This window comes from Balaenoptera musculus, chromosome 1 (assembly GCF_009873245.2).
Source record: "Balaenoptera musculus isolate JJ_BM4_2016_0621 chromosome 1, mBalMus1.pri.v3, whole genome shotgun sequence".
Lineage (NCBI taxonomy): Eukaryota > Metazoa > Chordata > Mammalia > Artiodactyla > Balaenopteridae > Balaenoptera > Balaenoptera musculus.
In genome coordinates, this window is record NC_045785.1 from 148,919,254 (window position 1) to 148,941,445 (window position 22,192).

Genomic DNA, 22,192 nt, shown 5'->3' on the forward strand with positions numbered 1-22,192 from the left:
GCTGTGTCCTGGACCGCTGTCCCCACCGCCCAGCCAGAGGCCCGCGCTCTGGCAACCCAGTCACCCCTCCCTCCATTCATGGGGCTTGGCCCACACACTCAGGGCCGGCCCATCACACCAATCCCTTTGTTTCCCACCATGTGAGGGGGGGAAGGAGGCTGCTGTTTCTACACTGTGCCTGCCTGGCCGCATCTGCTGGGTAAAGGTGAGGCAGGGGATGAGAGACGGAAGGGCCCACCCACGGGGGAACGCGTCCCTGCCTTGAAATGTGGAAGGCTAGGGGTCAGGGCAAATGAAAGAGGACACGCCTCTGAGAGCAGAAGTATATCAAGTTGGTGGTGGCATCAGCGGTCTCAGCTTTGGGAGCTGGACGCAAGGCTGGTAACAACCTCGCACCACCCACAGATCACCCACTGACGCTGGCCTCCTGCCCACAGCTCCAGGCACACAGCCCCCAGCCCAGCCCCCGTGCCACTCAAGGCACCCTAAATGTATGCTCAGGCACACTCGCAGGCCGCATCCCCATGCTAAACACTGCTGGCTTGCCACCCCCCCAACCTCTGAAAGAGAGCAGAATTAATGCTGAAAGCCTGACAAAGCGTGGCTGCCTTCCAGCACCAAAAATACCTCCCGTGATCCGAGGAGCTACTGTACTGGCATCTATCTGTGGAGCTGGAGCTGTTGCTGTGACAGAGAGAGGACTTCCCCTGGGGGTCGGCTGGGTGCCCATTTGGGCCTATTCTCCCCAAAGTCTCAGGCTTCCTTTAAAGGCCTGAGGAGGCCTGCTCAGCCAGACCTGCCTCTGCAGGAGAAATACTTATTTCTCCCAGGAGAAATTCAGCTCCATTCCAGAGTGTGCCATTGCCCTGTTCTCTCCCACTTGTCTTATCCTCTTCCCCAAGTTACCCATCTAGTTACAAGCAAAGAGGGGGTCTGGGGCCCAGGATAACAATGCAGCAGCCACAGATGACTTTGCAGGGGTGAGGTTCCAGGAGTACCGTGACTTCAGAGGTGGGTGGGTTGGGATGGAGGAGATCCCTGTTGAGCTTGCTACAGTTTTCCAAAGATGAGGATTTGGCATAAGACAAACATCTCCCCATCCATCCATCCATCCATCCATTTGGTAAACACTTACTAAATACCCACCACGTGCGCAGAACTGTGCTGGGCTGTGACCATTCCCCCTGATGGAAATGAGGATGACCTACAAGGCACTGGCAGAGTCTTGATGAGTCCCCAGGGGCCATGAGTTTGCTATCAGCTGGACAGGATGAGAAAGAAGACATCAAAGACCAGATAGACACCAGAAAACTCAGGTCCCAGAAAGACATAGACAGGTCTGAGGGCATAGAGCCTATTAGCATGATTATTAGCATAATTTCTCTAAAAATATGTGTGGAAGAGATAATCATGTACTATGTACAATTCCACTTTTAAAAAATCCAATAAAGTTGCTCTTAATAAATAATGTTTGTGAAATGAATGAATGAATGGATACCCAGTGATCAAAAAGATGTGGTTATTAGAGCACCTTTGAAGATCAAAGGCTCATGTATATTGCCATTGCCTCAGAGGATGTTCTATCTAAATACACACCATGAAACTGAGTTGTTCTTTTTTTATTCCCAAGATATATTGTTATAATTATGTGCGTAACTAATAAGATCCATATTTGTTTTAGCCTATTAGGACTAAAAATATGAACAAATCTTTCCATTTTAATGATACTATTAATTCTTCTAACATTTCTACATATTTCTATTTGAACTCCCACAACTCTCTGAAGATTGAAGGTGGAAATCCCCATTTTGAAGATGGACAAACCGAGGCCCAGAGATGTTAAGGGTACTTAACAGGGTGCCTCCCAGTAGACCTGGTAGTGTTCTTGACATTGTCATGCTGACCGCAGGAACCCCCATAATCTCACAGGACCAGACCTCAGGCCTGAGTTCAGTGGCAATGTACAAACTGGGTGACATTGTGTCATGCTGCCTGCAACATGTTCTCCTACCTGTCTTCTCTCTCTCTCCCTCCCTCTCTTCCTCTTCACTATTTATTTGAAAAGGGGAAGGGAGGCTGGGTTGAAGGATGTGGTGAGTAGAGAAGTCTGTTTAATTTTACCTTCTTTGCTCTTCGTTCTAGGGTTGATTTCTGGACCACATGTAGGGAGGTAGTATTAGAAAATTACTTAAATTGTATTGTAGTAAAATAGTCCCAAGATATGATTAAATTGTGGCAAAGGGAAGAGATGTAACCTCTTCCAGGGTCACGCAGCACTTGATTGAGAACCAGAAGGTCCTAATTTTCAGCTTCAAGCTGTATCGGTTAGGTATTTCCAACCCTACCACTGCCTGTCCTGGGTGGAGCTGACCAGACCAATGCTCCATGTATCAAACAAATAAGAGAAATGTTCCAAAATCTTCTAGCATCTTCTTCAAATTATATTCCTTAATAAATTGTGGTTTATATTCGGTCTAACCAAAGATAAGACGGTAGACAAGACTGTCTGGATGAGGAGGCCAGATCAACTTATAAAGAGAAATTAAATAATAATATAGGGTAACTTTTGATAATTGTCTGGAGGGGTGCCAACGATAAATGCTAAAGAAGTTCAAAGAAAAGAGTAGGTATGGATCAGGAAAGACAGCTTAGATTCTTTGTGGCTGCACAGGGCACAACAAAGAATAACCAGTGACAGTCACAATAAGACAAATGTCAGCTAATTAACAATGAGGAAAGAACTTTTGAAGAATTAGCTAATTTCTGTGACTGAAGTAAATCTTACATTTCCCCCCAATGCTGTATTGAATGGGTGATTGCGCAAGACAACCGGTGAGTCTACTTTTTTTTTTTTTTCTTTTTTTTTAAGGCCCCTGCTGCTCTGAGAATTCCCTGCGACTCCCTTTAGGGTTTCCGGAGTTTTTTTTTTTTTCTTTCTTTCTTTCTATTTATACCACTGAGGACTGTGGCCACGAGAGGGCAGTAGAGGGAGCTCATCAGAATACTTGGACGTTTTGAGTAAACTCGCCTGTGCTCTAATCGGGAGCAGGGACTGCGCAGATCCTGCGAACTCGCTGGATCTAGCTTGCAGGCCTGTTTCTCAAAGCCGCGTCCAGAGGCTACGGGGATACTGAGATTCTATAGGACATGGAAGCAATGGTCATAAAGGCACCGAGGCATTGCCATCCGGAATCCAGGCACCTCTCACCTTAGGTTATTAAAATAAGTTTTTTACCGCCGCCTCTCTGATTCCCCTGCCAGATAGGCCCCCTAGGTCTGGATACAGAAAGCTCCCCACTGGTCCCCCCCTCCCCCACTTGCCAGATGCCCAGGACCCCTAACAGAGCTGGAAGCTTGCGACTCAGAGCAAGGCTCATCTTCGCATTATAAAAATTATAATTAATAACAACAACTTCAAAGCTCATTTGACAGCTTGTTGGCTTTTTGAGATTCACAAGCAGAGGAAATTTGCTTGGGCAAATTCTGAGAACCCCTTCTTAACCTCGTCAGCCAAGGCCGGTTCCTCCCCATTCACCCCTCAAATTAAAGACGAAGAGAGAGATGTGCAGGATGTGCGCGGTGACAGGCGATGCTCAGGGAGGGGGACCCCACGTCCCCACTGACCTCACCCACTCTGCCGGCGTCCGGAGCTCCCCGGGGTTCAGCCGGCCGGGCTCTCCAGGCCTCCACCCAAATCCCCAGGCCCCAGCAGGATTTGCGTTGCCCCCTTTGCCACTTAAGGTGGCGGGTGGGTCCGGGCTGAGCCGGGCACAGGGAGGCAGCGGGGCGGCCTCCCGATGCCCAACCTGATTCTCCTTTGTTGACAGCTGGCGGAGGAGGAAGACCGTGCGGGCGGGGGAGGGGGCAGGGGGCTGGCTGCGGCGCGCGGTGCCAGTGGCGGGGGCGGCCCCAGCCCGGGCGGGCGCGGCCGGCAGGGAGGGGGTTAACGCGCGCGGCCTCTATGATAATGAGCTGCATGGTAATATAGGGAGGCCGGCTCTCAGGGCTCCGCCGCCGCCACCACCGCGGGAGCCGGAGCTGCCGGGCGGAGCGTCCGCGCCAGACTGGAGCGGGAGGGCGGCTGAGCGCAGTTGCTGGGAATTTTTCGGCCGAGAGGGCAGGCGATCCAGAGAGAGACCCCGCGAGCTCGGGAGCGGTGGGGAGCGCGGGCGCCAGAGCGAGCGAAGCGAACCTCGAAATAGATCTGGAGAGCCAGGTTCCCGGAGGAAATGGGACTGTGAATGAACCCGGGAGCAAGAAGGGAAGGAAGCGCCGCGATTGCTGATGTCAGAGGAGCCCGGAAAGTCGCGCTGGAAAAATCTGAAGACAGCCGGGGCTCTGCCGCTTCCCAAGGAGAGACACCGCCAGCCACCCACCCCACGCCCCCTCGGCGCCTCCCGGTTCCCCCAGCGAGCCGGCGTCAGAGCCCGGCAGGGCTGTTACGGGGCGGCGGAGGACGGAGGGGCGCGCGGACAGGAGACCGAGGGGCCACTTCAGGAATACAGATAAGTGGCTGGTGGCTTGACGTGGATTTTAATGAATTTGGACTCCATGTGGATTTGGTCGTCCCCGTGATCGCGAGCTGCTGGCAGCGAGAGGGGCAGCGCGCCGGCCTCGGCAGCCGGCGGCCGAAGCGGCCGGACCGGGGACGGAAGGACAGACCGACGTCTCCGAGCTGGGTAAGCGGCGCCCTCCGCCCTGTCCCCCGAAGCGCGCTCGCCCCGCCGCGGCTCCCCCCGCGCCCTCCTCCGAGGCATCCCGGCCCCGAACGCCTGGGCTCGGCTGCGGCCGGGGAGTCCCCGCGGGGGGTCGGCCACTTTCGCGGGCCGGAGCGCGGCGCGCGCGCGTGTGCCGGCTGACTCCCTGCCGCCGCCTCCAGCCCAGGCTTCCCCGCTGGCGCCCCGCTTCCCCGCTGGGCTGCTGGCGGGCGGCGCTCCACGGCGCGCTTCCACCGCGCACCTGCCTGCAAGCTGCGGCTCGGGGAGCGCGGGGGCAGCGGGACTGTCCCGAGAGCTGCAGCCCAAAGCGGGCCTCCGAGGCACTGCACGGGCAGGAGGGCCTGGGCCACTGTGGCCGGCGCTCAATTTGGGGACGTTCACTCTGGTGCTGTAGTCCCTGGAGGCCGCTGGCTATTCCTTCGGAGCAGGGGACTTGGGAATCAAAGGGGAATGCCTCATATGCGCGGCTTCCAGAGGCTCAGGGAACGACACCAAGGCACCCAATGGGATAAGTGCCCCATGCCCCCTTCTGTGCGCCCTCGTGGTGAAGCACCCATAAGCACCATCCCCTGGTCTGAGCCTCAGGAGAGGGTTGGGGGTTGAAGGAGGAGAGTATCCAGGGTCCGAGAGGCTCGTTATAAGCCATTTTAGAATATTTTCCTTCTTGGGCTTCTTCTTGCCCCAACCCACAAGTGATGTAGGGATCTTAGAAAATTCTAGCCCTTTTTATCCATCCCACAGGTAGTCTCTGTAAATATGTTAATCATGGTCTTGATGGCCAAAGAGAGAAAGTCATCCGGAAACTGCCATCCCAGGTCCCTGACAAATGTCCACCTGTTTGGCATGACCTTTGCCCTAGAAGGAGCTACCTACTCAGACTCAGCTCGGAGGGATAGAGATAATGGGGGAGGTGGAAGTAAAAGACTTGGGGTTCAAAGTCATTTATGTCTAGAAATGAGAGCCCCATGAAGTGGGCAATGGAAATATGATCAGGTCTCCTGTAGGGTTCTGAGATCCTAGGGTAACAGTGGCATATCCTAGTAGTGGCTATACAAGGGACATAAGACAGGACCAGTTTGAGGCAGTAGCCTGGGGACCCAGCAGCTTGGAGGAACCTACAGAAATTTGGGGAGCCATTCATCCCCTTCCTTCTATCCATGAGCACAGTGGACGGGGTTCATGAGCATCAGATCAAGATGAGTATCTGGGCTGGGCAGGGCTGGACGTCCTGGGAGCTGGGAGTCAGGTTCAGTTCCTCCGCACACCGGTCCCCACACAATAGCAGGCTCCTGTCTTTCTGGGCTTCTTTCCCAGACCCTGAAACTTCACTCTTCCCTCTGGGCAGGCTTTGGAGTCTGGGGCCTTCAACAGAGCATCAGAGCCCGGGGAAGAGATAGCTCTGGCTGGAGGAATTCAGCTATTCCTAACTGAAATGCACAACTTTTGTGCAGACACCCCAGAACACTCCAGGAGCTGCCAGCAGCCCTCTCTCCTCTGACCTCCTGGCAAGAAGAGAGAAGAATTCATTAATTTCCCCCTCCCCTCATCTAGCACCTTTTGAACTAATTACCTATGATCTCCCCTCCTTGGCCTGGGGATGGGGTGGGGGGTCAGGTGGGAAGGTAGGGAACCAGGGAAACTGAGAGCAATCTGTCAAGTACCCTAGCGAGGTTGTTTTGCTTTTCCCTTCTTCCACCTGGCATCTCCGCTTACGCCCAACCCTTCCTCATCTCGGAACCTGCCCTCACTGCCAGCATTACCTGAAAGAGTGGTTCCCCTCAGCCCTCTAGCCAACCCTCTTCAGGGACCCGCTGATAAAGGAAGGGCAGTGCAGACTGCCCTCTCCGCTCCCTCACTGTCCTCAACAAATTGCATTAGGATGGGGCAAATTGGCTTGCAAAGCAGTTAAATGGAAATGACATTTGGAGCGCTGTGCAGTGGGTATGCTGCTGAAGAGCAGCAGGATGGGAGGCGGTGGAGCGCAGGAAGGTACCCTCTGCCCAGGACCACGAGTCTGGCAAGGGGTTTCCACTTGGCCCTTCTCTTTGACAGGATGTAAGGACCAGGACCGGGGTCCCTCATAACCTGGAGCAGGACGGAGGGGAGCTTGATGGCCTTTCAGCCCCAGTCTAAATGAGTAAATGGTGGTGTCCCATGTCCATCACCCCAAAGCAACCATGTCATTAAAAGGTTGGTGGCCCTGCTTTCAGAGCTGCCCTGAATACCTACCCCTGTCCCCAAAGCACCAGGGAACATTCCCTCTCCAACCTTTTGACCATCAAAAGCTGCAGGTGTGATGGATGTAAAAGTTCACCATCTGTTGTAGTGGAGTCTGTGCTTAACATGAGGTTAAAGAGAAACCCTTTGAAGAACAGCTACTTCTCTACCAGGCCCCTTTCCCATTTCCAAATACTTCTGGTGATTTTGTTCATCTTTATTTCATGGGCATGTTACAAGGAAACACACAAGCGGGATGGGAAACCAGTGACACGGTTAAATATACAAGGAAGCAGCTGGCAGCAGCCTAAACTCACCAGTTCAGGTACCATGAAATATTTATGGCTCTGGAGTTGTCACTGTTTGGGGGTTTTATAGTCTCTATCCTGCCTCCTTTGCTATGGCTGCCTCTCCAAGATAAGGGGTTTGGTGCGGGGGGTGGGGGGGAGACGATTTCCATCTCCAGCAGCGACCCCCCCTCAGCTGTCTCCCTGCATTGCCACACAGCTGTCTCCGCACACGCAGACTGGGGCCCAGTATACTCTGTCCATCATGGCACAGCGAGAGGCGAGGAGCTCCAAGCCAAGCCCCCACCCCACTCCCGTTCTGATCATAAAGAGACCGGAGCATTGTGTTACTACAGTCTGTTAACTACGGATAAGTCAGGATTGTCCACAGGGAAAGTGGCAGAAGCAGGCTTTGAGGTGCTGTAGTTTTACAGCTTGCGCACACACCCTTCCCCCCAGCACTGCCACCCTCACCCAGGGCCAGTCTGTTATCAATTCATTATAAGTGAATATTTCTCCCCTTCACAGATGCTCTGTTCCAACAATAGTGAATGGAACTGATTCCCTTATGGGAAACAGTGTTTTTCACTTAGTTACAAAGATTTCATGCCTGATTAGAGTAAATGAGGGCTGGGGGTGTGTCCCCTTCTTGTCTGGTCATTTCTAAAGGTGAGCCCTGTGGAGACAGAGAAAGGCAATTCTTCCCGGGGGGGTCAAACAGCTGGTCCTAAGGGCCAGGAGGGATGGATGGTAAGAACAGGACACCCCCTTTCTCCCTGCCTTAGCCCTCAGGCTCTCCGGGGCCCTGTTCCTGGCCTTTGGGCATATGGAACCTCTACTGTTCCATCTGGGATTCAAGGGCAGAAATAGAGGCGAGAAAGTTCTTTGTTGGGGAGCAGTGTCCCTACAGGGCAAGTGTAAAGGGAGAGGAGGAAGGGAGGGGGAGAGAGGAAAGAAAAGGCCCCAGCAGTGCACAGGCTCCTGTTCCCACAGTTGGTTAACCATTAAGCCCTGCCCTGGCCTGGACCTGTCTCCTGCTTGGGTGGAAGGATACTCTCAGAAACCCAGAGGGGCAGCAGGTGATCCCCATGCCCACCTCCCCCTGCCACAGGACATTCGCCGTGTCTCCCCTCTCCCCTTCGACCCCCAGCTCAGTCCTGGCCCCCACTCCCCCTTTTCTCTCCCTCTCCCCTGGCACCGGCATCCTCCTCCCAAACACTGCCAGCTGTCCCTTCACCCAGGCTTTGCCAGTTGTTTGCCTGACAGCATGCATGTCCCACGGGGAAACAGGCAGGATAGCGAGGAGAGTGGATGGAGGGGGTGAGCTGGGTTCACACAGGACTCCAGAGCCAGAGCTCTGAGCTCAGGTTATAGACTGCTTCAAACCTACACATCACCCCACGAGGCCCAAGTTTGCTTGGGGGATGGGGGTGGAGGGGGTTTTGGCCAAAGTTCCCTCTCCTCCGGGAATGCCTGATTTCCGCGAGGGTCCCTGCCTTGGCCCCCTGAGATAGGCCACTTTCTCCAAGGCCTCGTCAAAGCATTTCCAGCTCCTCAGACCTGGAGCCCTGAACTTCAGGGAAAAAAACCCAGGAGACGGACCAGAGATGCAGACCAAGATATAGGAGCGAAGGCACATGTGGCAAGACCCAAGTCAAGATGCAGAAACAGTCACAGATAGGCAGAGAGAGGCAAGGTGACAGAAAAGTAAGATAAAGACGGAAAGACTGACAGTGTGAATGGGGCGAGAAGAGTTGAGAACAGACGTGGGAAGGAACAGTCCAGGCCTGAGGGGGGCTTCTGGTCTTCCCAGGCCCTAAGGCGAGGCTCCTCTGGGCTGAATTGGGAAGCTGAAGTAGCAGGTTATCTCCACTAGAGGGGACTCGTGAAAACCAGGCTTGGCCCTAAACAGTGGCTTTTGTGCTTATTTGGGTTTTTTTTTTAAGAAGAAAAAAATAGTTAAGATATATTAGAAACTCCCAGCTGTCACTACGCAGAGACCACAACTGGTAGGGTCCTTTTGCTGGTGGGACCTCTGGGCCCGTCTGGCTGCAGGGGAGCGGGAAAGGCGCCTGCAGCATTAGGAGGTGGGGGTCCAGCATGGTGAGCAGCTCAGGGAGGCCTGCCGGGCAGGCAGGATGCATCTGGGGGTGGGAGACAGGAGGGGGCAGGCATTCTCAAGAAGTCCTGGCCCGCCGGCTGGCCTGGCCTGCCAGGAGGCTTTTGCCTTTCTTTATCAGCAGTAGAAGTTTTGGCGCATCCCCAAGGTGCCTTCACAGGCCTTCCCTTCTCCCAGCTCCCTAAATGCGAATTTTCAAAACACTCTCAGGTGGTGGCAAAACTGCTCCTGAGGAGACTTTTTAAAAGAGACCTTTCAGGAACTGAACGCATGTCAACGCTGTATCACTGATTTAATCTTTGTCTTCATACTCTCTGCGGGAGCCTTTCTCTGAATTATAATTCCCCTTTTCATTTCAGCAGAGGACAATATGGAGAGAACAGAGTCCAGAGGCTTTTCTCATCTGAGGAGATAATAACTGTCTAACAGGGGTAGGGAAAAATATTGAAGCTTGGGGATGGGCAGTGGGCCAGAAAGGAGCATCTCTTCAGATCTGATACCATCCTCTGATATTTAATCTTGGCTTCCCTTTGGCTCAAATTTACCTGGGGTCAAAGTGGGAGGGGAGGGAGGAGAGAGCAAAGAAAAAAGAAAAACAAGATAAATGTATCATGTTATGGAGGTCTAATCCTGCTTTTCCTTGGCTAAAATTACTTTCGGTAGGAGAGATAAAGTGGAGTTGCCCTTGCAAAGTTCAAATTGTCTTTGAGAAGGAAGAGGCGGAGGAATCCTGGGGCTCAGAGTGAGTAGCTGATGAGTGAACCCCTCTCCTCTGTGACCCCCCCGCACAAGTTCTCTCTGAAGCTTTGAGAGTGAAGATGGAGGCCCTGAGTTAGGCACCTTCACTGCTTCTCTGCGCTGTCTGGGGAGTTAAACTTTTTGTATTTACAAGCTTCCCTTCCCACCTTAGTTTCTTGTTTGGGTACGGGGGGATAGAAAAAAGAGGTATAGAGAAGCTAAACAACGCCTCCAAGTTTAATCTTCATATAGGAATTGTTGCCCTTGTACTGAAAGCAGGAATTGCCATCCATTTGGGTTTAATCAAGTAGAAATCCGTCACTTACGCAGTGCTAGGAATGTGTAACACTTGGTACCAAGATGAAAAGGTAACAGATCCTACCTTTAAGACTCTTAAGGGCATCCTGGGGGGAGGGAGAATTACATAAGCCATGTACCCTCACAGAAGTTTAATATAAGGCAGAATGGAGTTAACAGTATGTTGGGGGTGTCAGAGGAAGTGGAGCTCCTGGAAGCTTTTGCTCTAGTCAATGGAAGGTGTAGGTTTCCAGGAGAGAGGCTCGGGTGTCTGAGAACTTCATATTTCCCTGTCAAGAATGACTGTCTAATGCTCTCCCACTCCTCACCCTCTCAGAACTACCCCTATTTTTTTTCCTCATCCTCCTCCGCGGAGTTTAAAATGACACCACTGTAGTTGTTTTCTATTAGTCAACATCCTAGAGCAAGATCTCCATGTAGCACCCTCCCAAGGGGTTTTCACCGTGTATTCTATGTAAATTGCATCCCTTTCCGGTCCCCTGGAGCTGGCAGCATGGACGCCACTGTGCTTCATCAGGAAACGTTATTACTCATCTGTATTCACATTGAAGCCTCTGGAATCCTGCCGTTGGCGCACCACATTTATCTGAAGGAACCCATTAAAGGGAACAAACCTGAGAGAAAAATATTCGGATTTTCCCCCTCACCATAGCTGAGCAGAAGAACCCCCTCCACGAGCCACTCCAAATTAAATTTGGGGCGGAGGAGACCTGGCACTGGGGTGGACAGGACCAGGGTGCATGCTTGGGCTTTAAGAGGCCTTTGAAACCTTTGAAAGTCTGTGCTTTTAAGAAATATGAATGTGTGTGTGTGTGTGTGTATTTCTGAAGCGAAGGAGTTTGTGATCCACCCCCCGCAAATGTAAAGAATCACTAGACTCTAGTCTCCAGGGCCTCTTCCTAGCCTCAGTTTCTGCTTTCTGTTCTGGTGGTGGAATGAGGGCTTTGGACTAGGAACTGTAACCCCAGTGCCTTCCCCGTGTCCCCAAGCGGTAGATGACTGACTCTTAGAGTAGACGAGAGAAATCCAGGGACAAAATGGCTCAGAATGTCAGGGAACCCAGGTGTCATAATTGCTCTGCGAATATGGACAGGTCATGGCACTTCTCTGAGCAGGAGGCAGGGCAAAGGACTCCTCCCTTTAAGGGATGGAGGGTGGAAGGCTCAGGAGGAGAGGAAGAGGTGGGTGAGAAAGCCCTGCCTGCCCTGTAGAGGCAGGAGGACCAGCGGGCAGACAGAAGGGACAAGAGGGGATGTTGCCGCTTTGAAGTGGTTTCCTGCTTCATAAAAGCGAAAGGCCTCAGCTGGGCTGGGTAAATATTACGTTGGCCTCTGACCTCCCACCTCCCCAGACTGCTCCCCCAGCTTCCCATTTTTTTCTCCTGAGCTACAGACATACCTGAGGGAGAAGAGCTTGTTCTCTGAACTTGGGTGTTCTCAGCGGGAGCCCTGGCCAAAGCCAGACAGGAGGACACGGCCCCTCCCCTGTGCCCAGACCTGAGAGCCTTCTGGGTCAGCCCGCGCTAGCAGGTCTGGCTCCCCGCTCCACGCTGGTGGGTGGTGATGTTTTCCAGGAGAGAGGCAGTCAGTCCCCTGACAAGACTAGCCCTCCACCCTCACTTCAGCGGCCCAGACCCTGCTGGCAAGTCCCTTGATTCTCTGTGAAATTAAAACCGACACCACTAGGGTTTCTGCTAGGCAAACACCCCCTGAGGTTTATCCGGAAATTAACAAAATTCAAGTCTAATTCCCCCCTCCGAGTGACCCCCAGGGTGTGAAGCCCTTCAGGTTCTGGGCCCAAGAACCCAGCTGTGAGAGACTTAGAGAAAACCATCTGAACCGCTTGTGAAGCTGGGAAGTCACGCCCGGCACCCTCCCGCAGGAGGCTTAGTCCAACCAAGAGGGGTCAGAACAGATGGTCAGGAAGAGTCTGGTGTCAGGTTAAGGTCCTAATGCATGGGAACAAAGGGCCTTCCTTCACACTTGTAGCTCTTCCCTCTTCCCAAAAGCTTTCTCACCTGTTGACCAGCGCTCATCCTCCATTTGCTCCCGGGTCCGGGAGGGAGATAAGAGGGAGCCACAAGACACTCAGGGAGAACTGCTGCCTGCCCCGCACCCAGCACCTCAGTTTCCTCATCTGTACAGTGGGAATGAATGCTTTCCGTGACTCCCCAAGCGCCCTCAGTTGCCTTTGTTTCTGAAGCCGGGCATGGGAAGATAGTGTTTGGGCATTTGGAAAAATGACAATTGTTGCAAATGTGTAAAATTATTCTAAAATTAGAGCAGGAATACAGCCAAGCTAGGGATGTTTTTCTCCTCTCTCTCTCTGTGTCTCTGAATTTGTTTGGAATTTTCTGAGAAAAATAAGATTTTTATTTAAAGAAAATCTGTGTGCTAAAGGTTTTGATATGTAAAAATAGATGAAGGGCTAAAGATTCAGTGAAGACTGGAAACTGAGAGGAAAACCAATGGTGACCCTGGCACTGGGGCCACATGCATGGTTTGGGGTTAGCACTAACCAGTGGGGCTGGAGTTTGAATTCTGAATTTGCTACCCTTGGGGCTTTGATGCCTTCAAGTCTAAGAGGAGAGATGAATGATACTGTCACAGAACTGGTAAGCAGGCATTTTTCTGGGAGTCAGCCTCCCATGGCAGGGCAAGGGGCGGAGCGCATGGGCCCCTAGCTGCCTGCCTGCAAACAGCTTACCTCTCTCTGCAGAGAGAGCTCCTAGGAGTATGGATATGAATGGGATGGACACAGCATGAAAAGCATCAGCAGGAGCTGGGGCCAGAGCCCAAGCTGGACCCTGGACCTCAGGGATTAGATCCTTGGCCAGCGCTGTTCCCTGGGCAGAACATAGCAGGATGTCTGGGGAGAAGCATCAGCTATCTTGTGCTAGCCCAAGAAACTCCCCCGGGCCCTCCCCGCTGCAGCACAGAGCCTTGTCCCTTGTTGGAAGCACAGAGCATGGGAAGGGGGCTATGAGAGGAGGGAGCCCTGTGCCTTCGACAGCACTGTCCAAGAGCCAGCGGTGGAAAATGAGTGTGACAAGATGCCTTGAGTTTCTTTTCTAGAATATTATGAAGAAAACAGTTTGAATTACAAAAGAACGCGTGTTGTATGTAGAATACTTGAGAAATGGTTCTGAGGATTTGATAGCAGCCTTACCCAGGCCCACATAATAGATGCGGCAGCCGAGTCCAGCCTGGGAGAGTGGATTGCCCTGTGTCACACAGTGAGTGGCCAGGCACGGTGTCCACCTGTGAGGAGGTCTGCTTGCCCCGGCCTGGCCCAGCACACTCTCTCCACCTGCCCATGTAGCCACCTTCTCTTTCCATTCTCTCATTCCCCGACCCTGTGCTCAGCGCTGTCCCCATCTCTCTCCCTTGGGTTTGAGCGTGCGTCCCCGAGAAGTGACCTCTCCCCTGCTCTGCCAGTCCGCCGGCCCTAGGACACCCCGATGCCTCTCTGTGGCGCTGGGCAGTGTGTAGAAAGGCCCCCCTCCCTTAAGTAGCTCCAGCCAGCTTCCCTCCATCCACCGCAGGCCTTGCTGTTTTCAGAGTCAACGGCCCTGGCAAAGCCCAGCCACCCCTCCCTCCCCAGAGGCAGCGTGGGTACTGCTTGTGTGGCGGTCTCTATAGACTCTGCATTCACAACTTGAAGAGGGTGAGACAATGACCCGAGCAGCCGCCTGCAGACTGTGCTGGCTGGGAGGCTGCCAGAGCGGGAGGTGGGAGCCTGGGCCGGCTAGGGTCTGCCTACCATGCACCTGTGAGCTTTCTCAGGCAGCCGTGGCTGACCCAGAGGAGATGCGAGGTGGAATTGGGATCCAGAGGACCTGGTCCAGGCCACCTGACTGGCTTCTACCACAAGCCCCCAGCCTCCTTAGCCAAAGTTTCCACCAGCTGTGTAGTCACTCCAGGCCTGGAGGAAATAGCAGGGCCCTGGCTCCTGAGGTTGCAGCCATTTGTGGCCTGAGGACAGTAAGAGGCAGAACACTTGTCCAGGTAGAGACAAACAGGCCACTTCACCAGGAGCCTGCCCAGGCAGAAGAAAGGTACTGTACATTACTTGCAAGGAGATTGGAGTTGGCATAACATGATTTACTTTGAACAGATGTTTATTGAATATCTACTATGTGGCAAGTATTATGGGAGGGAGGCAAGTGGCTGTCGTGGCTCTTGAGGAGCTTCCAGTGTGGCAAGGGAAAAAGGGGATACACGCAAATAATGGTCATGCAAGTTAAGTGTTGCAGGAACACAGGAGAGAGAGATTAACCAGAGCCATGCAACCCAGAAGGGGCCGTCTAGGGAGGGAATGGGCTCTACATCATTTGGGGAATTCAAGCAGAGATTGGAAGATGATGACCAGGTCTTAAGAAGGGATTCCTGTGTGGAGCAGGAAGGTATAAGAGGGATGGCTGAGGTCCCCACCCACGTCCCAGTCCTCTAACCTTGAGTCTTTCTGTTTGCTTCTCAGTGGATTCAGTGGAGGAAAAGGCTCTTTTGAGAAGTGAGGATGAGTGTCAGGTCCGTGAGAATGACCCGCAGCTGCCGGCCTAAATTCCACAGTAAACAGAGTTGGTTCTCACACCTTCATCCCCATGACTCCCCTCAGAGCAGGGTGCCAGGAAGCCTGGGCTGGGATAAGCCCTGGCCTCCCCTGGAGCCAGAATTGTCCTAATCGTGTTAAAATGAGTGCTCGGTCTACAAGCAGGGGCAGACCCGCGTGCGCTGAGACTTGGTCAGCTCTCTGCCTGCAAAGCTCTAACTTCTAATCATTGTCATAAACAGGACGGAAGCAGCTGCTCACTCCAGTCTATTATCAGCTTGGTTGGAGACAGAGAAATTTAAATGGCAGTGAGATGCTTAGCAGAGCAACGAAAAGTCGGTGTTAAAAATAAAGAAAACGAGACAGCTTGTTTCATCGAAATAGAAGGGTTATTAAACAGCCCTAAATTAATCAGTGATCTGCCAGGGTTGGGAGTCGGAGCGCCGCAGAGCCAGGGTAGAGAGCTGGGAGAAGATGGGGGAGAGCAAGTCAGAGGCAGGTAGGAGCTGCCTACGATCTCAGCCCAGGCTGCAGGGATTGTGGAAACAAGGTCTTCAAAAGGGGAGTCGGCAAACAGTTTTCTGCCCCACTGATAAGAGCAGGTTGGGTGGGGAGGGGATTTTGGTACTCCAGCCTCTCCCTCTACAAAGCCCTGCTTCTGATTTCTTTCCATCTGCCACCACCGGCGCCAGCCCTTGGGCCATCTCCAGTCCTCATCTCCTCCCCAGGGCTCGGCAGGAGCCAAGTGGCATTTGGTGGAGGACCACAAGCTCCCAGCCAGTCTTCTTCCTCTCTTGCAGGGTGTCCCCAAGAACTCAAGCCTGAGTTGAACTCCTTACACTGCACTCCCATTCCGAAAGAGTGGTGACAGTATATCCCAGGTATGGCCAGAGCCTGGCCTGCCTGCAGGGAGGCTAATCTCTGGAGTCAGGGGTCTGTCCTTGGTGATATCACTTGGACTCCAGCCAGCAGGGCAGCAGGGAGACAGGTGTAACTCCAGGAGCCCCAAGTCCAAGGCCCACTTCCACATCAGGTACCTTCTCGAAAATATTTCACCTCAGGTCTACCTAAGTCTCCTCCCCGGTGAAGTGGTGATGCCGATGCTGTTCTCTCCCTCACAGGCTTGCATATGGGGTACATTAATGGGATAACATACATGAAATTCTCAGCCAACTATAAGATCGCTGCACAAATGCTAGTTTATACTGCAGCGGGGTCCCTTGGAGACCTAGGACAAAACATCAAAAAGACTTCCCAGAGGGCGCGACAGGGGTCTGGGGGAAGCGGACTTGCTCGTACCTGGGCGGAGCCACGGGAGGGGAGGCCGGGCCCAGCATGTCCCTGAGCACTTGTGCTCCCGCCAGGCTGGGCAGCAAGTTGGATCTTGAATCAATCACTCCAGGAGCATTTTCTTTGCTCTTTGACCTCAACATTCTTTCTCCTCCCGCCCCCCAACCTCCTGCTTCCCTCCTGGCTGTTTACCCTTTTCCAGGCTCCTCTCTCACACCCCATTCATCATCGGGGGCCAGAGCCTCACTCGAAAAGTCTCTCATCTCCTGCCCAGGTGGCCTCACACTACACCGGCCTGTGTCTCCCCCTCTCCCCCCCAGCACATTCTTCTCCTGGGGTCAGCCTCCCCGATAATTGTGCCCTCCGCTTCCCCCGCCCCAGTAAAGCCGCAGGGGCCTGAAAAGTCTCTTCTTGCCTCCCTGCTCACCCAGGTGCTAAGGGTCCTTCAGGCTGATGCGCTTGCATTTTGGCACAGACAAGCCCCATAAGTGGACACACCTCTGCCCAGAGTGCCAGCCACCCCAAAGTCTCCACGTGTCTCTTTTAACCAGCGCCACCCACAGTTCCCTTGCTCCGTGAGTGTGTGCGAGTGTGAATGCGCTTGTTACTTAAGAGAGACTGCTTGACAGCTCAGGATCTTTTCTGCAAAAGCTCAGAGTTTCAGACAAAGAGAGAAAAATAATAGAAACTGAAGGTGGGAAGGTACAGGGTGGGGACACAGCCTGCTTAAGAAGCTTCCTCATAAAAAGGAGTTACAGCTTTTTATTCGAAGGCAGGCTATTGATTCAGAAAAGCCCCAGAAAGGGACTTCCATGGTGGTGCAGTGGTTAAGAATCCACCTGCCAGTGCAGGGGACACGGGTTCAATCCCTGGTCTGGGAAGATCCCACGTGCCACGGAGCAACTAAGCCCGTGTGACACAGCTACTGAGCCTGCGCTCTAGAGCCCATGAGCTGCAACTACTGAGCCCACATGCCACAACTACTGAAGCCCACGCACCTAGAGCCCGTGCTCCGCAAAAAGAGAAGCCACTGCAATGAGACGCCTGCGCACCACAACGAAGCGTAGCCCCCGCTCGCCACAACTAGAGAAAGCCCACGTGCAGCAACAAAGACCCAACGCAACCAAAAAATTAATTAAGTAATTAAAAAAAAGAAAAGCCCCAGAAAGAAGGAGAGGCAGGGAAGATACTGGAGAGGAATTTCATCTGACGTGCTGACCAAACCCAGAGGAAGAGCCCCCCAAAATGTGGAGCTCAGCCCGTACGAACGGTTCTCAGCATCTCCTCGTCCTATGGGCCAGCTTTTCTCTCTTCTCCTTTCCTTCCTCTTTCCTGCCAGGGGCATCTGGATAAGTCACCCAGAGTGGCAGAAGTGGCCTTAAATCACTCTCAGGGCCCTGAGAGGAGGGGGTGGTGCCCTGGGTAGCATGGGGCCCAGGGGACTGGAGGAATGGCTGCTTGGGACCAGCAGCACCCAGTTTCTCCCCAGAAGCCTGGGTCTGGGGATCTGGGTCCCCAAGCTCCACGCATAAGAACCAGCCCATCACCTGGCTGAAACAGAGCCTCACTTGTCCTCGCCACCATCCAGGGCAGCCACTGCTGCCAAGGAGATGATGCCCTTGTACAGTGTTTCTCCAAAAACAGAAATAAGAGTAACTGGTGTTTATTCAAAACGGTGGAGTTTACAAAACACTTTCATATCTCTTTTCTCATCGATTCTCACCACAACCCTGTGAGGTGGCCTTTTCCAGTTGAGGAAACTAAGACGCCGAAAGGTTAAATAACATGTTCAAGGTCAGGGAACTAGTAAGTGGTAGAGCAAGACTTGCGCCCAGGTCTGCCCCCAAAGCCCATAGCCTTACCTCTGCATTCGCTGCCTGGCAACATGTGTCACGGTGAGTTTGACCTCCTCATAGGAGAGCCCTGCTCCGAAACCTTCCTGGAGGGATCTCACCCCACCCACTCTGCTTTTGATCACTTTACGTTGTCAGTTGACCATTTATGATTATGTGCTTTTCATGTGATCGATGATAGTGTATGCCTCACGGCTTCTTGCCAAGACTTTTCCTGCACCAACCCTGTCTGCATGGGGCATTCTTCAAAGGAGAGCTGGCATCTTCGCACTCTTGTCCATCCTTCTCCCCACCTTATCCACCTAGCCAATGACATTTGCTCTTCACCCAGTGGGCTCAAGATGAACAACAGCCAGGATCCTTCCCAAATGGTTCACTGCCTTCTTCACTACCTCCCAAAGATCAGTTATGACAAATCATTGAGCCAAGTGTATTAGTTCAGCCATGGCTTAGAGCAGCCTAGCAGGTGAGAAAACATATGAGCATCCCCCCTTCCCTCTCCCCTGCTCTCCATGATTCAGACTGAGTGCAGGACTGAGTAAAAGGCATCATGCTACCCCTGTACAGGATGCCAAAGATGCCCTCAAAGAGCCTCTACTTCAATGGGAAGATAGGATAGTCACATGAAAAAGAGAGCCTACACTACCATGCAATGTGTGCTAGAAACAGCAATTTTTGACTTTGGAGGAAAGACAGGGAGGGCCTAGAGGCTTCCTGAGATTTTGAAGAATGGACAGCGTTTAGATAGGCAAAGAAGAAAGTGGAGATGGGCATTCCAGGGAGAGGGGACCACAGAGATAAAACTGTGTGAGGTGTTTTGGGGACTCGGCAAATGAACCAGTTTGTTAGGAGTGGAGTCACCCGGGAAGAGGTAGGAAGGGAGGCCAGAGAAAGACAGAAGAGCCAGCTTGGGAGGACTTGAACTTGGGCACTTAGCAGTCCCGAGTCTGTCTGGGCAACAGCAGGGAGCCAAGGAAGGTGTTTTCTACGTGGATACCATACTTTGGCCCTATGCCTGGCAAAGTTAGTCAAAGTCAGTCCTCTGACACACAAGAAATGAAGCAGTACAGGGCACACCTTGCAGGAAATCTATGGCTGAATCTTAGCTGCCAATGGCCTTCACTGGGGTCCATCACAGTGGAAGATCTGGATGGTGACTGTGACTGTCTTACATGCACATTTTCCGCGAGGCAACACCAGGCTTGCTAGTAAAGAGGACCACTCTTTTGAACTTTGGGGAATCGCAACTTCTGGAAACAGACAGCATTAAAAAATGCAACTTGATCTGGCACTAATGGCTGCTTTCCCTGACACAAGGACAAGGCAGCAGCAATGGGAAGTGCCCCTTGTCCCTAGAGCCTTTCAGTGGCTGCCATGGGGCAGAAAGCATGAAGGTCTGCAAGAGAAACAGGAAGTGCTCTCACCTGGGGACTCCTGGGTGCCGTTAAAATTCTTCTTCAAGAGGAGAAAGATAGGACAGCTTCCTGGAAAGTAAGTGGCATTTAGGGCCATTCCACAGCCTGAGAGCTGGGATAAATGTCTAGGGCTTTGTTTTTTTACTCCCCCCTCTCTTTTTTCTTCCTCCCCTTTCCCTCCCACTGGTGAGAATTGGAGCCGTGTCACTCTTCTTTGAAAACATTGCAGTTAATGACAGCATAATATGCCGTTATTTGGAGTAACTGTAATTTATTTAACCCCTTAGTTGGGTACTTTCTACCCTGTTTCCTGCTCTCCTGACCCATTTCTATCTCAGAATCCTTAGCTCTTTCTTGTACAGTAAGCATGGGTGAGAAGGCAGGAGAGATACTTCCAGGCTCCTAGGAAAGATCATGTGGAATTTCCCTGAAAGGTGACCGCCAGGCAGCAAACCTCTTGCCACAAAACACCCACGGACTTCACCTTGTAATGGATAACTCAGCCCTGGCCACCTCCACCCTCAGCCCTGCTTCTTTACCAAAATAAAATGGGAGCCTCGAGTCTTGACCTTTAAAGTAAAGTACTTGCCAAGTCTTACTTAACATTCTCATGAGTCTCCCCAGATCAGGGACAAGAGGGTTTGATTGAAAAATAAATTCTAAATATCTAGGTGATGTGGAAGAGTGGGGAAAGCATGGGTGTCAGAAAGTTCTGCTTCCTAGCAGAATGATGCTAGTTACTCAACCTCCCTGAGATTCCATTTTTTCATCTGTGAAATGGGGAGAATAATACCCATCTTGCGGAATAATCACAAAATTACCCGTTGCGTATGCAAAGAATCTAGCAGTGTGCCATATAGCAGGTGGTTAATAATTAATAATAATGATAGCTGCTCCTCTTTATTATTTTTGTCATGGAAAACAAATGGAAATTGCTATCATTATGCTATTCATGACCCTTCTGGTATGAGGTCTTCTAACGTAAATTTGGACTTGATTTAGCAAAGCTAGATCCCCACTTTTATTCCTTTGCCAGACTTTGGAAGGAGCCTGAAAACTCCCCTTCCTGTCCTTTAATCCCATAATGCCTACCAGCAGAGCAACCCCATAATGAGGATGGTATGCGTATGGTCTGGCTAGAGTCAAGGGACCAGTGGGGTGACCTTTCTAGGGGCCCCATAGTGCAGAGGGCAGGTGTGCCCCCAGTGCCCGCAGCTTGGAGCCTCAGAGCCCTGCTAAGTTGCAGAAATTCTTTCTGCCCCAGGGGTGAGGTAGTCATGGCAAGGCTGGGCTGCGCCATCCCCTAGAGGGGGTTGAAGAGGGCAGAGCCCACGGAAGGAGGAGGGGGGAGGGGTGGCGGGCCGGCAGCTGCTTGAAATTGATTGCTCTTGTAGTTTAGTTTATACCATGGGACCTCTCCGCGCTGCCCGGGTGGCGACCTTTAGATAATAAAGGGAATTCTGGGAGATTTCTGACAGGCCCGTGACATATGGGGCAGGTCTGCAGGGTCAGGCGCTGTATCTCCCTGCTCCCGGCCCCAGGGTAATGAATCTTGTTTTGACTTGGCCAAGCCAACCCAGCCAGCACCCCAGAAAGGAGCCCAGCCCCTCCCCTCTGCAACCCTTCAAATAAGCGCCTGCCTTTGGAACCCTTCATAATTCAGGGAGACAACTCCAAACTTTTATAGCCTGTGAGAGGAGAGGACAAACACTGGATGTTTTGCTAAGGCCCTGGGAGGGCTGGTGTGGTTTCCAGGGCTTGAGCAGAGCCCACTGGGAGACCTGGGGAAAAAAAAACACCAGAAAACCCTCCCTGACGTGAAGAGGCAGTGGTCCCTGGACAGGCCAGAGAAGGAGCTGGGGTGGGAATGGAGGGCGATGGCTCCCTGGGAGTCACAAAATACCCCCTGTGTCCTTGGGGTCTGGCAAGTGACACGTGGACTCTTCTGGGCAGGAGGAGGAGGGGGCAGGGAGGCAAAATAGATAGGAAGTCTCTGCAGGACAAGCACGAGAGGTGAGAGACTGGCAAAGCCCAGTTCTAATCCCACCGGGGCCAGAGCTGGGAGAGGCAGAACAAGTGCATCCTCGGGGCCACTGTGTTTAGCTGGATGAAAGGGGAAGCATGTTTTGCTGCCTTCGGTTCTCACAGAGATGTTGGGAGATCTACATCTCGAAGTGTGTTGGCCCTGTGATGGCTTCTACCCAACCCCTCGCCACAAACATCCCTTTCTTTCAAGGAACGATTCCCAAGCCAAGATGGTGGAAGGCATCACTGCTCCCAGCTACATTAGTTTGCTAGGGCTGCTGTCACTAAGTACCACTGATTGGGTGGCTTAAACGCCAGGAGTTAATTGCCTCACAGTCTGGAGGCCAGAAGTCCAGGTGTGGTTCCTTCTCATGGTTGTGAGGGAAGGGTCTGTCCCAGGCCTCTCTCCTTGGCTTGCAGATGGCCATCTTCTCCTTGTGTCTCTTCACATGTCTTCCTTCCATGCCTATCTGTCTCTGAGTCCAAATGTCCCCTTTTTATAAAGACACTGGTACATTTGGATTAGGGCCCACCCTAATTATCTCATATTAATTTAATTACCTCTATAAAGACCCTGTCTGCAAATACAGCCATGCTCTGAGGTTGCGGGGCTTAACGCTTCAACATATGAATTTGGAGGGTGCATGAGAGCAGGGGTACA

At 52.5% G+C, this 22,192-nt stretch overlaps 1 protein-coding gene across 4 annotated transcripts in view; it reads left to right on the plus strand.

Annotated features, from left to right (window-relative positions):
- The first annotated feature begins 4,029 nt into the window (after positions 1 to 4,029).
- Positions 4,030 to 22,192, plus strand: part of PLXNA2 (plexin A2) — a 222,099-nt gene continuing 203,936 nt past the window's right edge. For all 4 annotated transcript variants that reach the window (XM_036859147.1, XM_036859155.1, XM_036859165.1 and 1 more), the window contains exon 1: positions 4,030 to 4,679. The gene's annotated coding sequence lies outside the window, so the exon portion shown is untranslated. The remainder of the gene's footprint in view (positions 4,680 to 22,192) is intronic.